The following is a 15,265-nucleotide window of genomic DNA, read 5'->3' as shown; positions in this document are numbered from 1 at the left end:
AATCGCTACAGAGCAACACACAATTCAGACAGCCTACCTCCAGGTTAAGCAAGCATTTTGTTCCGACTTAAAGATAGGGATCACTGGTTCTTGCAACCCCCAATAAAAGCTTCGCCACTGCTAATGTTCTAGCGTTTGTCTGGTCTTCCAATAGGAACCTGACATAGTGAGCCTCTGATTTTCCCGGGAAAGGTACCAGCAAGGGTAATATCAGTTCAGCCCTGGCTTGCTCATATTTCGCACAGTGCAGTAAAATATGTTTTATAGAATCGATGTCTTGAGCACACGAGCAAAGTCTGTCCTGGTAGGGAACTCCTCTCAACCTGCCATCCAACACTGCAGAAAGAAAGACGTTTAATCTGGATTTATTTATTAAAGTTCTTATGTTACATTGGTAAACATTATCCTATTACATCACAAGGCTTAATGTACTATAATTTTCAACATGTATACAAAGTTTATATACTAAAAGAGAGGGGGGAAAAGGACAAAAAACTATTCCAAAATCATATATGTACCAACACTTTGGACTTCCTGTCTATCCCGTTGTATATTCCTTTTTTACAAATGAATGTACTCTTATTATTATGTATTTCTTTACATTTTATCTAATACATTCCTATATCAATATGTAACCTTGGTCTTATTTCTCAACTCAGTCTTTCTCCGTCAATCGAATGCTAGAATAGATAGCGAACCCTGACTGTATTTTTGAACATATATCTTATATCTATCCCACTTTCCCATAATTTTTTGTTTTGAATGTATTTGTGGGAGTGGAGTTTATGGGGTTATTTTGTTTTTGTTTTCATTAGGTATTTTTGTTTTCTATACTCATCTTCCAAAATGCTCCGAGATCTTCAGATGAAGGACAGTATACAAATTTAAAAATGAATGAATGAATGATCTAGTTCAACATCTGTTCCCCAGTGAGAAATACATAAGCTGAACCAAACCGGACAACACTCTCCCGTCCTGTGGTTTCCAGCAACTGGTACAGTGGTACCTCGGGTTAAGTACTTAATTCGTTCCGGAGGTCCGTACTTAACCTGAAACTGTTCTTAACCTGAAGCACCACTTTAGCTAATGGGGCCTCCTGCTGCTGCTGCGCCACCGCTGCATGATTTCTGTTCTCATTCTGAAGCAAAGTTCTTAACCTGAAGCATTATTTCTGGGTTAGCGGAGTCTGTAACCTGAAGCATATGTAACCTGAAGCGTATGTAACCCGAGGTACCGCTGTATTCAGAATCAATGCTGCCTCTGACTGTGGAGGCAGAGAACAGCTATAATTTCTTCCAGAGCATAGGAAACGTTCTTTTTCGCAGATATTCTAAATAAAAAATAAAAAATAAAATGGTAGAATATCTGCAGCTAGCGAAAGCGACAGGAAGAGGAAGAGGAAGAGGCCAGCCCAAACAAAAAGTCTCTAAGGATTGGGGAATCTTTAAAGAATATTTAGAAAACTATGGAATAAAAGGAAACATCTTGGCAGAATTAGACTGATCCCTGTATTGTATAAATATAAGTTCGTAGGGAGGCAAAAATAAATTATATAAGAAATATGTAACTGTGCGGTATAAAGTAATGGATAGATAAAGTACAGTGAGATTAATTGGAAGTCAGTTTTAAATTTCTTCTCTAAGTTTTATACTTGTGTTTAGTATCAGGAGTATATATAATGATAATTATATTAATTATATTATAATTATATTAATTAATTATCTTATAGTGTGGTGGTTTGTTTGATTTTTCTGTTATTTGCTTGTTTGATTGTATGTTTGTTTACTTGTATGTAGGTCTGTTTTCTCATAAATGTATTTATCTTAAATTAATAAAGATATATTTTTTAAAAAGGAAACATTCTTTTTCATTCTTCTTATTCCCTTGACCCCAATCTCCTGCAGAGAGCTAACCTGCTCCCCATCTCTCTCAACCTGTCTCTCACCCACGTGGATAAACACCTTCCTGACATATGATCATCTGGGAGGGTTCCAGCAGGAACGCAGGGGAAATGGAGCAACAACAACAGCAGAGCAGGTTTGGCCAGAAGGAAACTCACCATCCGCCTCCCACTTTCTCTCACCGCTCAGCATAAGGGAAGCTGGCGTGGGGTGCCTTGCTTTTGCAAATGCTGCATTTGCCCGGGCCAATTTCTCAGCGCTGACCTGGGTAAGTCTTGGGATTTTATTCTGTCTTAGGTTTAACCTGCATACATATTTAAAGCAAACTCACCTGAAGAATCCAGGGGGAGGCACACTTTCTTCAGAGTGCTGGGAATTTGTAGCTCTGTGAGGAGTTAGCTGCAGTGCCCAGCATTCTTCGGAGAAAGTAATGTGCTTAAAAAAAATTAAAATGGTTTAGTTACATTGTGTGGGTGCAGTCCTGGGACCACAGAGTTGGGAATGAGGCATGTATCAAAAACCCATTTAGCCCAATTCACTTCTGTGTGGTTCCATTGATGTAAGGATTCACCATGCATGAAAGGTAAGGTAAAGGTAAGGGATCCCTGGACAGTTAAGTCTAGTCAAAGGTGACTGTTGCGGAGCTCATTTCGCTTCAGGCCGAGAGAGCCGGCGTTTGTCCACAGACAGCTTTCCGGGTCATGTGGCCAGCATGACTAAACCACTTCTGGAGCACGGAGGACCGTGACAAGTGCCAGAGCACACAGAAACGCCACTTACCTTCCCGCCACAATGGTACCTATTTATCTACTTGCACTGGTGTGCTTTCGAACTGCTAGGTTGGCAGGAGCTGGGACAGAGCAACAGGAGCTCACCTTGTTGCGGGGATTCAAACCGCTGATCTTCTGATCGGCAAGCCCAAGAAGCGCCGTTGGTTTAGCAGCGCCCCCAGCCCCTGAAACCAACTTGGGGGAAATTCAGACTGTAGCACATCATCAGTGGAAGTACTGGTGCTTTATAGAAAAATGGTATGTTACGAAATGCATTGATGATGAGAGGCTGATGGTGAATCCAGTTGGTATCTGAATATGTTTGTGTGTGTGTTTGACTACTCTTATATATGCAATTGTTCTGTACATGGTTTTTACTGTATTGTGAAATCCAGGAATGGCTCCATGACTGTGGGTGCCCAGGGCCATGGGTGCCATACAGCGTGCATAGCCCTGGCACTGAAATTTGTGGGTGCTCAGCTCCTTCATGTGGAATTTTGTGGGTGCTTGGGTACCCAGGCTCCCAGGGAGTTGGCACCTATGTCTACTGCTGAACTACAGCCCTATCCCATAGCAGACAGCCAAATGCTCTGGGAAGCTCAAAATCAGGGCGGGAAGCAAATAGCCTTGCCCCACTATTGCATTCTAGTAACTTATTGTTCAGAGGCATATTATTTTGTTGTGTTAGATGATGAGTACGATGATTTCGCTCTGCAATAAGGCATGTGTATTGATTTGTTGTTGTTCGGTCGTTTAGTCGTGTCCGACTCTTCATGACCACATGGACCAGAGCACACCAGGCACTCCTGTCTTCCACTGCCTCCCGCAGTTTGGTCAAACTCATGCTGGTAGCTTCCAGAACACTGTCCAACCATCTCGTCCTCTGTCATCCCCTTCTCCTTGTGCCCTCCATCTTTCCCAACATCAGGGTCTTTTCCAGGGAGTCTTCTCTTCTCATGATGTGGCCAAAGTATTGGAGCCTCAGCTTCAGGATCTGTCCTTCCAGCGAGCACTCAGGGCTGATTTCCCTAAGAAAGGAGAGGTTTGATCTTCTTGCAGTCCGTGGGACTCTCAAGAGTCTCCTCCAGCACCATAATTCAAAAGCATCAATTTTTCGAACTTGTTCTTATTACCAGTATATGATTATTATTTTGCAGACAACTTCAAGTCCCCCCCCTTGAAATTAATTGATCTAAGTTTGTCATGCCTATCAATTTCAATGGTCTACCTCAACATTAAATGCAACCCATTGTTTTTTCACATATGAATCAGTTTTTATGAAGCATCTTGAAGTGATTTCACTATAGGGGGCCCCGGGGGCCTGAGCTCAGCACCCACACTGCAGCTCCCCCCCTGATGCAACTTCTTGTGCTCTCTGAGGCCTTGCAGGATCTTGGAACCTGACTTCAGGTGGCACCAGAAGCCAGGTTCTGAGGCTGCAGGGCGCGTGATGTCATGACATCACGTCGCAATGTGACATCATGACATCACGGTGCATGTGCTAGGCACCTATAACCTATAGCCCTTCCTTTTGTCTGCTTTAAATCTGGGAAGCCTGAAAGCAGAACCTGAGGCCCAGTGATTGGTATTCAGAGGCATCCTGCCTTGGACTGTGGAGATGGAACAAAACTCTCATGACAACCTTCTGCTCCATGACGTTGTCTAATCCCCTTTCAAAATCAAAGTGTTGGTGCTGACCTTTAAAGCCTTGGTCCTGTATACCAGAAGGAGCATCTCCACCCGCATCGTTCAGCCCAGACACAGAGGTCCAGCCTCAGAGGGCCTTCTGGCGAGAAGTGAGGTTACAGGGAACCAAACAGAGGGCTTTCTCGGTAGTGGCGCCCACCCTGTGGAATGCCCTGTCAAGGAAATAAGCAGCTATCTTATCTTTAAAAGACATCTGAAGGCAGCCCTGTTTAGGGAAGTTTTTAATATTTATGCTGTATTGTTTTTAACACTTGATTGGGAGCCACCCAGAGTGGTTGGGGAAACTCAGCCAGATGGGAGGGGTATAAATAATAAATTATTACAGTGGTACCTTGGGTTAAGTACTTAATTCGTTCCGGATGTCCGTTCTTAACCTGAAACTGTTCTTAACCTGAAGCACCACTTTAGCTAATGGGGCCTCCTGCTGCTGCCGCGCCGCCAGAGCACGATTTCTGTTCTCATCCTGAAGCAAAGTTCTTAACCTGAAGCACTATTTCTGGGTTAGCGGAGTCTGTAACCTGAAGCGTATGTAACTTGAAGCATATGCAACCCGAGGTACCACTGTATTATATTATTATTATCCAAGCTGGTGCCCATCGCTGCCTCCTGTGAAGAGCAAATTCCATAATTCAACTACACATTGTGTGAGGAAGTCCTTCCTTTGGACTGTCCTTAATCTTCCCGGTTGATGCCGAAATTCCTAGGAAGCAGAAAAGACTATTTATATATGCAACCACAGCTGCACGGATTTTATTGCCCCAGAGATGGAAAGAAGATAAAGTCCCAACCAGAGAAGAATAGCAGATGAAGTTAGTGGACTATGCAGAAATGGCTAAAATGACCAGCAGAATCAGAAATAAGGAAGGCCAACATTTTAATAAGGAATGGGGAAATTATTTTATAACATATCTTAAAGACCATTGTAAACAGTTACAATCGTTAGTAAGATTGGACCACTTGTGGTTCATTGGTGAATTTTGGACACAATAGAGAGGTAAAATATTTGGGTTATCATAAAAGATGCAGGATGCAGCCTTCCTCAAACTTGGCCCTCCAGCTGTTTTGAAACTACAATTCCCATCATCCCTGACCACTGGTCCTGCTAGCTAGGGATCATGGGAGTTGTAGGCCAAAAACATCTGGAGGGCCAAGTTTGAGGAAGCCTGTGCAGGAGGAAATGATTGACAATAGGACCCACAAGGGGGAGGAGGGAAGTCCAAGAGATTCCTTGGAATCTTGTTTCTATGTTGTATATGTGACTGTAAAATTTTAACCTCAAAAACCAAATAATTAATTTAAAAAACCCTTGCTGGTACCTTTCCCGGGAAAATCAGAGGCTCACTATGTCAGGTTCCTACTGGAAGACCAGACAAACGCTAGAACATTAGCAGTGGCGAAGTTTTTATCGGTGGTTGCAAGAACCAATGATCCCTATCTTTAAGTCTGAACAAAATGCTTGTTTAACCTGGAGGTAGGCTGTCTGAATTGTGCATTGCTTTGTTGGGTCTCTGGACCGTAATAAAGATTGATTGAAAAAACAAAAAAGTATCTTCTGGGTTGACAGCTGAGAGGCTGCAAATAGACACCTACTTAATTGGTAGCAAGACCCATTAGACTTGATGGGTCTTACATCAGAGTAGACATTCTTAGGATTGCACCTGTTGTGTCAACAGGTGTCATTTCTCCAGGTTAATCCCAAGTGTTCCAGCAGACACCCATGATTTGTGTGGGAGAACATACGGGCGGTTTTGGGTGTGAGTCATGGCCAAATCCTCCTCTCACTCCTCCGCCTCCTATTTTGTTCAATTGCAGCTGTGGGGTGTAGCTGCCTGGGTGATACTTGCTTGCTTGCCAGGAGAAAAATGGGTCATGAAAATCAAATGGCTACAACAGCAGCCAACTCCAGGGGGCCATGGGTGCTTGGGCGCCCACAATAATATAATTTTGGAAAGGAAATTATATAATATCTAACATTGGAATTATATAATAATATAACACTGGGAAGGAAATTCTATCCCAACAAAAGGGGAATGGTTAAGTAAACTATGTGAGTACCTGACGGATTTAATAAGGCATAAATCCAAAACTATAATTCCGAAACAATGGGAATGCTTAAATGAATATTTATACAAGCAGGGCTCAAATATGAAAGTTTGGTTGTGCTTAGACTAACCTTGTGAAGAATATAGAGAACATAAAGATTGGACTGATTATGAAAGAACCTAAGGCAGGGAAATGATTGAAGAACAGATGTAAAGGCGAGCAAGATAACTAAGACATGCGGCGAATGCGGTGGAAGTCTTTTATAATATTTTGACTAGGATTTATATATTGTAATGTTTGAAGCATGAATTTGGTAATATTATTGGTTATGAAAAGTATTTTTTTCCTTTTCTTTTGTCTTTTTTTTTAGTTTGCATTTTGGAAAACATGTACCGTATTTTTCACCCCATAGGACGCACCGGCCCATAAGGCTCACCTAGTTTTTTTGGGGGGAAATAAAGGGGGGAAAATTATTTCCCCCCCAGGCGCAGGGCTGGGGCAGGGGAAGCCCGAGCTTCCCCTGAATCCAGCCCCCAGAACAGGAAGCTCTCCGCAAGCCGTGGGAGCCCAGCGCTGGGCTCCCACGGCTTGCGGAGAGCTGCGCGAAGCCTGGAGAGCGAGAGGGGTCGGTGCGCACCCCTCTCGCTCTCCAGGCTTCAGCGAAAGCCTGCATTCGCCCCATATGACGCACACACATTTCCCTTTCATTTTTGGAGGGGAAAAAGTGCGTCCTATAGGGCGAAAAATACGGTATATAAATGTGTTTACAATGTTATGTATTGTTCTTTGTTTGTCTTTGTCTTTCTCTTTCTTTTCTTGTAAAATTCAATAAAATAGAAAAATAATAATATAATTTTTGGGGCTGGGTGCCCACAAAGTCAATGAAAAACGCCGGCAGGCGGCAGCAACACTGCCTCCGAGAGAGAAGCAGTTCAGCTCTGCCCTTCTCTGCCAGCCAGCGAGGCACCCTTTTCTGGCGGGTGGGTCTCTCTGTTTCCAAGTCTAAGCCCCTCCCCATGGAAAAGGGTGTTTTGCTGTCTGTGGATAGGAGGAAGAAGAGGAGTCCCCACTGCTGCCGCAACGCAGATGTGTGACGTCACACACACACACACGCCTGCATGTAGTTGCATGCCCACGTTGCAGCAGTGGGTACCCACAGTGGCACCCCTGCAACAGTGGTACCCAAACTGCAATCTGTGGATCCATGAGCTTCGTTCAGGTGGTCCAGGGCATGTCTGCATTAAAATTTCATGTTGAATTTTCATTGCATTTCGATTGCATCTTTTATTTCTTTTATTGCATTTTATTACAATCTTAATTCTGTGAGTGCAGATTCCAATACAGTAAGATGCAACATAAGAAATAAAAGAAGCAACGAGAGCACAGCTACAAATAATTCAGCATCTAGCGAAGCACATTGCAGTTGCTTCCAAAATGGAATGAAAATCATGAATGGGTCCTCCAGGGTCATCAGGTATTTTAAGGTGGTCCATAAAAAGAAGACCTACAGTGACCTATTCAGTCTCCTGCACTAAGAAGGGACTCCTAGCCCTTCCACGATATGTCTTTGACTACCAGTTAAATTGGTACGACTTTCAGTTCATACAATAAACCCTTTTTGTTGAATACCAGTTGAGCCAGGATGCTGAAGCAGATGGGCCTTTGGCCTGATCCAGCAGGCTTTTATTATGTTGTTGTGATCAGCCTTCATTCCTACTTGCAGGAAAAAATCTGAGCATCGCAAGATGTCAAGCCTGTACAAAGCCTTCACAAACATGATTGAGCGCAACTCCAAGGCAAACCACAAGAAGGTGGCCGAGACGGAGAAGTTCCAGAAGAGTGAGTTTAAGAAGCTAATTCACCAGGAACTCTCACCGGTCAAGGTAATCCTTGTTTGAGGGGAAAGGGGTCTCGCAACACAGATGGATCCAGAGCAGCTGGCAGATGGAGATATATCATCCAGACAAGTAGCTTATCAATAAGTCCCTCTTCCCAGGGAACTCTGGGAATTGTAGCTTTGGGTGGGGGGATAGGGGGTATAACAAGCTACACTTCCCAGAATTCGTGGGGAGAAGCTATGACTCTTAGAGTGGTATAATACTGCTTTAAATGTAGGATACAAACATGGCCTGTATCTATGAAGGCATCGTTGGTGGCTTTCTGACCTTTGTCCAATCACCATACTCCTCTCAGGCTAATTTGCATTTCAAGCAACCAACACCTCTTGTTATCCCAAAATACAGACGTGCTTTTACACTTGCAAGACTGGATGTTTCGCCGTCTGCGGTACTCGAGGGTCGATTCCAAAAGATCCCGCCTGAGAAACGTCTTTGCCCCTGTGGAGATGGTAGCACTGAAACAGTGGCACACGTCCTCCTGTCTTGTACCCTCTACAAAGACCTGAGGAACAAGATCATCACCCCACTTGTACTAACCATCCCAGGGTGCTCAACCACTGCCACATTGTCCTTTCTTCTATCAGATCAAAATGAGCAGATAACAGCAGAGGTTGCTAGGTTCATAGCAGGGGCAATCAGAATAAGGGCCACTAACTGACGGCTGATTCAGGACTTTAAATTGTGCTGTTATATCAAATTCCCTTTTCTGCATATACTGTAATGTTTTACTGTTGCTATGGCTATTGGCTAATGCCAATAAAGTTTTATCTTATCTATCTTAACCAACACCTCTCACACTAAGGGGGAAAAGGCTGCCATCCTTATCTGGCCTTGAAACCAATTACCAATAATTCAGGTGGGTCTACAGAGGGGATGGGCAGCTCCCATGGCTAATCCAATATAGTTCTCATAATCTGTTGGGACTTCTGCTATATGAAAAGGAATTCCATCGATACCTGGAGAAGTAAAGGGTACAGGTGGGGGTAAGATATGATTAATTCTCCGAAGCTGTGATCCCTCACATCTTTTATCTTCTTCTCCATCCTCTTCCCTTCTTTGTGGCTCCAGAGGACATCCAGTAATAAGTACAAGCATATGAAGAATCTCCCCGACTCCGATGTTGAACTGATGAATGACAAGGAGGTTGTGCCCTGTGTTTACTGATTGTGTCCCTGGCGTGGACTTCAAAGACGGTACTGTTCCATATGGGGTATTCTATTGCAGCTGCATTATCTATTGGGGGTAGGAAAGTCATTCATGAACCTTTGGCATCCCTTTCCCCTTGGAAGCCATTGCAAAGCCACCCTCCGTAAAGGAGAGATTACTGGAGCTCATTGGTATGGCTCTAATATTTCCAAATGAGCAACAGTGGTGGCCGGCACCTGTTGGGATTGGTAGGGTGAAAGGCTGGGAGCCCAACAGTAGGGGGAGCCAGAGCCGACGATGGGTAGAACTTGAGTCAATGACAATATGGGTTCAGTCCTGACCACAGGACTGAGTTGGCTTTGGTTGCCCTGATGGATGACCTATGCAGAGAGAGGAACAGGGGGAGTGCAACTTTGCTCCTGTTTTAGTTGAAGATGCCAGGGATTGAACCCGGATCCATTTATATGAAAAGCAGATGCTATACCACTGAACTGTGGTCCTTCCCCAAAGCGGCACATCAAAGAGTCACCTCAAAGGATATATTTAGATGGTGGATATTCCCCTCCCAAATGGTTACGGGCCACAGGGAGGTTAGGCTGGCCTCAACCGGAGCCAGGGCTTTTTCGGCTGTGGCCCCGATCTGGTGGAACGCTCTGGCACAAGAGACCAGGGCCCTGCGGGACTTGACATCTTTCTGCAGGGCCTGCAAGACAGAGCTGTTCCACCAGGCCTTTGGCCAGGGCACAGCCTGACTCCCTCCTTTGGCAATCTTCACAGAACTCAAGCCCAATGGTTGCCATTAATTTGATTTTGACTTGATTTTTGAATGAATTGATTTTAGAATGCTGTGTTACTTTTATTGTTGTTAGCTACTCTGAGCCTGGCTTCGGCTGGGGAGGGCGGGATATAAATAAATTATTATTATTATTATTATTATTATTATTATTATTATTACGAAGGAAGTTACTGCAAGGGAGAGACACTAAGGCTGAGGCTGTTTTCTGAGGGTGTTTCCAATTATAGTGGGGTAGGAAAGTGGAAAATAGTGCTAGTATTCATATTGGGAAACCCTTTGGTTTCAGATAGTACATGGGTAAAGGTAAAGGGACCCCTGACTTTTAAGTCCAGTCACGGACGACTCTGGGGTTGCAGCACTCATCTCGCTTTACTGGCCAAGGGAGCCGACGTTTGTCCGCAGACAGTTTTTCCGGGTCATGTGGCCAGCATGACTAAGCTGCTTCTGGTGAAACCAGAGCAGCACACGGAAATTCCATTTACTTTCCCGCCGCAGCGCTACCTATTTATCTACTTGCACTTTGATGTGCTTTCAAACTGCTAGGTTGGCAGGAGCAGGGACCGAACAGCGGGAGCTCACCCCGTCATGGGGATTCAAACTGCCGACCTTCTGATCGGCAAGCCCTAGGCTCTGTGGTTTAGACCACAGCACCACCCACAACCCTTTTAGTACGTAGGTAGATGAGTCTAAAAAGCCTGGGACATAAATTTTCATGGCCCTCTAGAGGCTATAGTGGCTCATTTAACAGACATAATGTATTTAGTGTTAATTCTGGAACCAGACAATATTGCTCTTGGGAAAAGCAAGTCTCTATCTGCATACAATTTTAAATCCATAGGAGAGATCTTGCAGAAAGGGGCTCATTGGTTGCCAGGTGTGACCCCCCCCCCATCTTTCCTACCCAACTAATTACTGTTGAACATAGGAACTTCGGAATCTACCTTATTTTGAGTCAGACTGTTTGTCTATCTCAGTGTTGCCTATTCAGACTGGCAGCCATTCTTCAGGGTTGCAGACAGGGAGCATTTCCCAGGCCTACCTGGAGATTCCAGTGATTGGACCTGGGATGTTCTGCATGGAAATCTGATGCTCACCACTGAACTACAGTTCTTCCTCATCACCTTCAGACCAATCAGCTGGAAAAAAACCAAAACAAACCAGCCTAACAACTCATAGATTCCCATTTTCCTTACTGTCAGCTTCAAACATGTTTCTGTCCCAGCCTCAAACCTTCACAGAGGGTGTGGTTTTGTAAGATTTGTTACTGAACTCTTTTGACAAAACACACTTTTAAGTGCTAAATTGCTGACCTACTTCTTGCATTGTGTTTCATTTGTTCTCTTGGTATAAGCTGCCCTGAGAACAAAAGGCTATGTTGACAACAGCAGATCTGGCTAGGCAAGGTGTCAAACCAGTTATTTCCATTGGGTTGAGTCCATTGTTAGTCCTACCCAGAGTAGATCCACTGAAATTAATGGGCCTAAATTGACCAGTAATTTAAGTGGGTCTACTCTGAGTAGGAGGGACACGGGTGGCGCTGTGGGTTAAACCACAGAGCCTAGGACATGCTGATCAGAAGGTCAGTGGTTTGAATCCCCGCGATGGGGTGAGCTCCTGTTGCTCGGTCCCTGCTCCTGCCAACCTAGCAGTTCGAAAGCACATCAAGTGCAAGTAGATAAATAGGTACCACTCCGGCGGGAAGGTAAACGGCGTTTCCGTGCGCTGCTCTGGTTTGCCAGAAGCGGCTTAGTCAGGTTGACCACATGACCCGGAAGCTGTACGCCGGCTCCCTCGGCCAATAAAGCGAGATGAGCGCCGCAACCCCAGAGTCGGCTACGACTGGACCTAATGCTCAGGGGTCCCTTTGCCTTTACCTTACTCTGAGTAGGACTAGCATTAGGTACAGTTGGGTCGTGGTTAGAGTGCTGGGCTAGCACCCAGGAGATCAGGGTTGAAATCCTTGCTGGGTCATGTAGTCCACTGGATGTGGCCTCAGGCCAGTCATTGTGTCTCAGCCTAGCCTACCTCACAGGGTTGTTTTGAGGATAAAAATAGGGAGAGGATAGAACTATGTATGCCCTCTTGAACCCCCCCCTTGAAGTGGGATAGAAATGCAACAGCAAATAAACCGATTATTCCAATATGTTGAGATGTGGGTGGTTTTCTCATGGAAGGTTGTTGTGGTTGTTGTTGTTGTTGTTTTCACTGATTGAAAATGCCAGTTTTGTACTGTTGATGCAGCACCGATTTTGAGCCACGCTGTCCACGCTCATTTGCAATGATTCCTCCCCTTTCTCTCTTGCAGGACTCAGAGCTCCTTGGAGGAAGTTCTGGATGAAGTCACCCGAACAATCAACGAGATGTGATGGGGTCAAGAATCTGTTTCTTTTGTGGAAGTGGGGGGCATTTGTATAGGAAAGAACAGTTGTGCCTCCTCCTTCGTGTGTGTGTGTGTGTGTGTGTGTGTGTGTGAGAGAGAGAGAGAGAGAGAGAAAGAAAGAGAGACAGCAGTCCTGTGTAGACACGTCTTGTACCAAACAATCAGCGATCCTGTTTGCTTTGGGTGCCAATGCTTCCGATGCACAAAAAATAATAATTGAGCAGCAGGAGGGTGAGACGCAATAATCCATTTACAACAGGGGTGGGGAGCAGCCAACAGCCAAGGCCATTCCCTTCAGTGGTGGGTTCATGGAATACCTTTGGGGCACAAGTCCAGGGGTGAGACAGAGGGTGAGGAGGCAGCAGACTTGAAGGAAGAGAAACGAAAACCTCAAAAAGCAGCTAACCTTTTTGAGCTAAAGGCCACATGAGCCAACCCTCCAAGGGATGGGGAACTGCCAAAGTGTAGCCAACGTGACAAAGTGGCTTTGGTGAGGACTGTACTTCTCAAGCTTCTTTTCCAAGGGGACCCAAAGGAGCGGCCAGCAAAAGTGATTTTTTAATAAAATAAAATTGACGTATGTTTTTTGAGCTGGGGTGTGTGTGCTTGGGAGCCACACAAATACCTTTGGCATCACACTGTAATAATAGGGTACACACAGGAAAAGCCAGTGTGCGCATACAAAAACATATGTGCGCACATTTATAAATATGTGCTTGTGTTTGAGTGTGTGTGTTTGCCAACCTCACCAAATTCCCACTCCTTTGCCACCCTTCTTCCCCAATACCTGGCTGTCATCCCTCCCTCCACACCTGACCAGTCAAGACTTTTACATTACCAAGCCACACCATGCGTGATGGAAACACGCCTTTGGGCAAGATCCTAGCACATGTTGAGGAGAGGGAGACTGAAATTGTTTCTACGTTTGTCTCTTCCACTGGTCCTTTTGGAATTTTCTATCTGCTGGACTGGAGGGTTGATGAGTCAGAGAAATAGAGGAGGAGGGGAATGGAAAGCTTCAATTACCACCAAGAACTGAGTACAATAGATAGGGTTTAAACTTTCTGGTTTGTAAATTTGGCCATTTCCATTGCATTTGTTTCATTTGCAAAAAGTAATTTATTTACATTTTTTTGGAATTCTTTAAAAAAACACCAACCAAAGTATTTTCTTTCTACCACAGCTTTGCTCTTGTCATTTATTTATTTTACATGTCCCCTTTCCTTAAAAAAACAATAATGTCTGAAATCTATTTACTGGATCTGTAATTTTTACTGGTTAACATCTGGATACTTCCTGGAGACAGAAGTGAGATCTACACATCAAAATCGATGAGTTCGCATAACAACCCCATAAAAACGCAATGGCGTGGTGTGCTGAGTTGCTGAAAAGGGGGAATGGCAACTAAATTGGAGGGAGGAATAGAATCACACACACACACACACACACACACACACAGGAAAAAACCATTGTCTGGATCCCCAAACACATAGAGGAAATAGAGGAATCCACTGTATTCCACCCCCTCCTAAACACCCAGGTGATAACTGAGCATTGTTGACTGACTGTTGGGGCTGATGAGATTTAGAGTCCAACATGGAGAGCCATGGGTTCCTCAACCACAGTTTGGATCTCCAAGATATCCCACCATCTCTCTCGCTCTCTCTCTGAAACCATAGGCTTGTAGTGACTTGCACCTTTGATGGATAAACCAAGGCTGGGCACATTCCTGATTCTGAAGGAACTGCTTCTAGCAGAAAAACAGGACAAGGTATAACGAAGCACCTTGCTTCTGCCCTTATGAGGACTAATATATACTAATACTAGAAGCAGGAAACAGCCGTGGTAGCTAATAGCCACTGCTGATCTAATCTTCTACCAATTGGCACAATCTACCCTTTTAAAATAGGGACGCGGGTGGTGTTGTGGGTTAAACCACAGAGCCTAGGACTTGCCAATCAGCAGGTCGGCGGTTCGAATCCCCATGATGGGGTGAGCTCCCGTTGCTTGGTCCCTGCTCCTGCCAACCTAGCAGTTCGAAAGCACATCAAAGTGCAAGTAGATAAATAGGTACCACTCTGGCGGGAAGGTAAACGGCGTTTCCGTGCGCTGTTCTGGTTCGCCAGAAGCGGCTTAGTGATGCTGGCCACATGACCTGGAAGCTGGACGCCGGCTCCCTCGGCCAATAAAGCGAGATGAGCGCCGCAACCCCAGAGTCGGTCACAACTGGACCTAACGGTCAGGGGTCCCTTTACCTTTACCCTTTTAAATGCAGTTTGGAAAGCTTTGGTCTGTAGGGTTGCCCTATTTTGAAGAGCAAAAAAGAGGACACGACTTCTATTTTTAACTATGGATCACTATGATGACTCTCATTTTACATACCCATGAAAAAGAGGACATGTCCTGGAAAAAGAGGACATATGGCAACCCTAGCTGGGGCATCAAGCACCACTGAGAGGCTGCCAGGTGGACCAACAGTTTGAATCAGTATGAGGTCACTTTCTATATTCCATTGTCAGTGCTTTGGTAGGACACTAGGGGGCACCCTAACCCTTTCCTAATACAGTGGTAGCTCAGGTTACATACGCTTCAGGTTACAGACTCCACTAACCCAGAAATAGTGC

The 15,265-nt window shown here is 44.8% G+C and overlaps 2 long non-coding RNA genes across 2 annotated transcripts in view; both read left to right on the top strand.

Annotated features, from left to right (window-relative positions):
• The window catches only part of LOC308465213, a 266,569-nt gene that overhangs the window by 105,821 nt on the left and 145,483 nt on the right, over positions 1-15,265 (top strand). The gene's annotated exons all lie outside the window — the stretch shown is intronic.
• On the top strand, positions 2,013-13,821 carry LOC308465114. The gene is made up of 4 exons (XR_013980245.1): positions 2,013-2,169; positions 8,145-8,304; positions 9,388-9,512; positions 12,567-13,821. It is a non-coding gene; the product is annotated as an uncharacterized lncRNA (long non-coding RNA).

Source organism: Podarcis pityusensis (genome assembly GCF_964106645.2).
Source record: "Podarcis pityusensis genome assembly, chromosome: 16".
Lineage (NCBI taxonomy): Eukaryota > Metazoa > Chordata > Lepidosauria > Squamata > Lacertidae > Podarcis > Podarcis pityusensis.
This window is presented reverse-complemented; position numbering and strand designations above follow the sequence as displayed.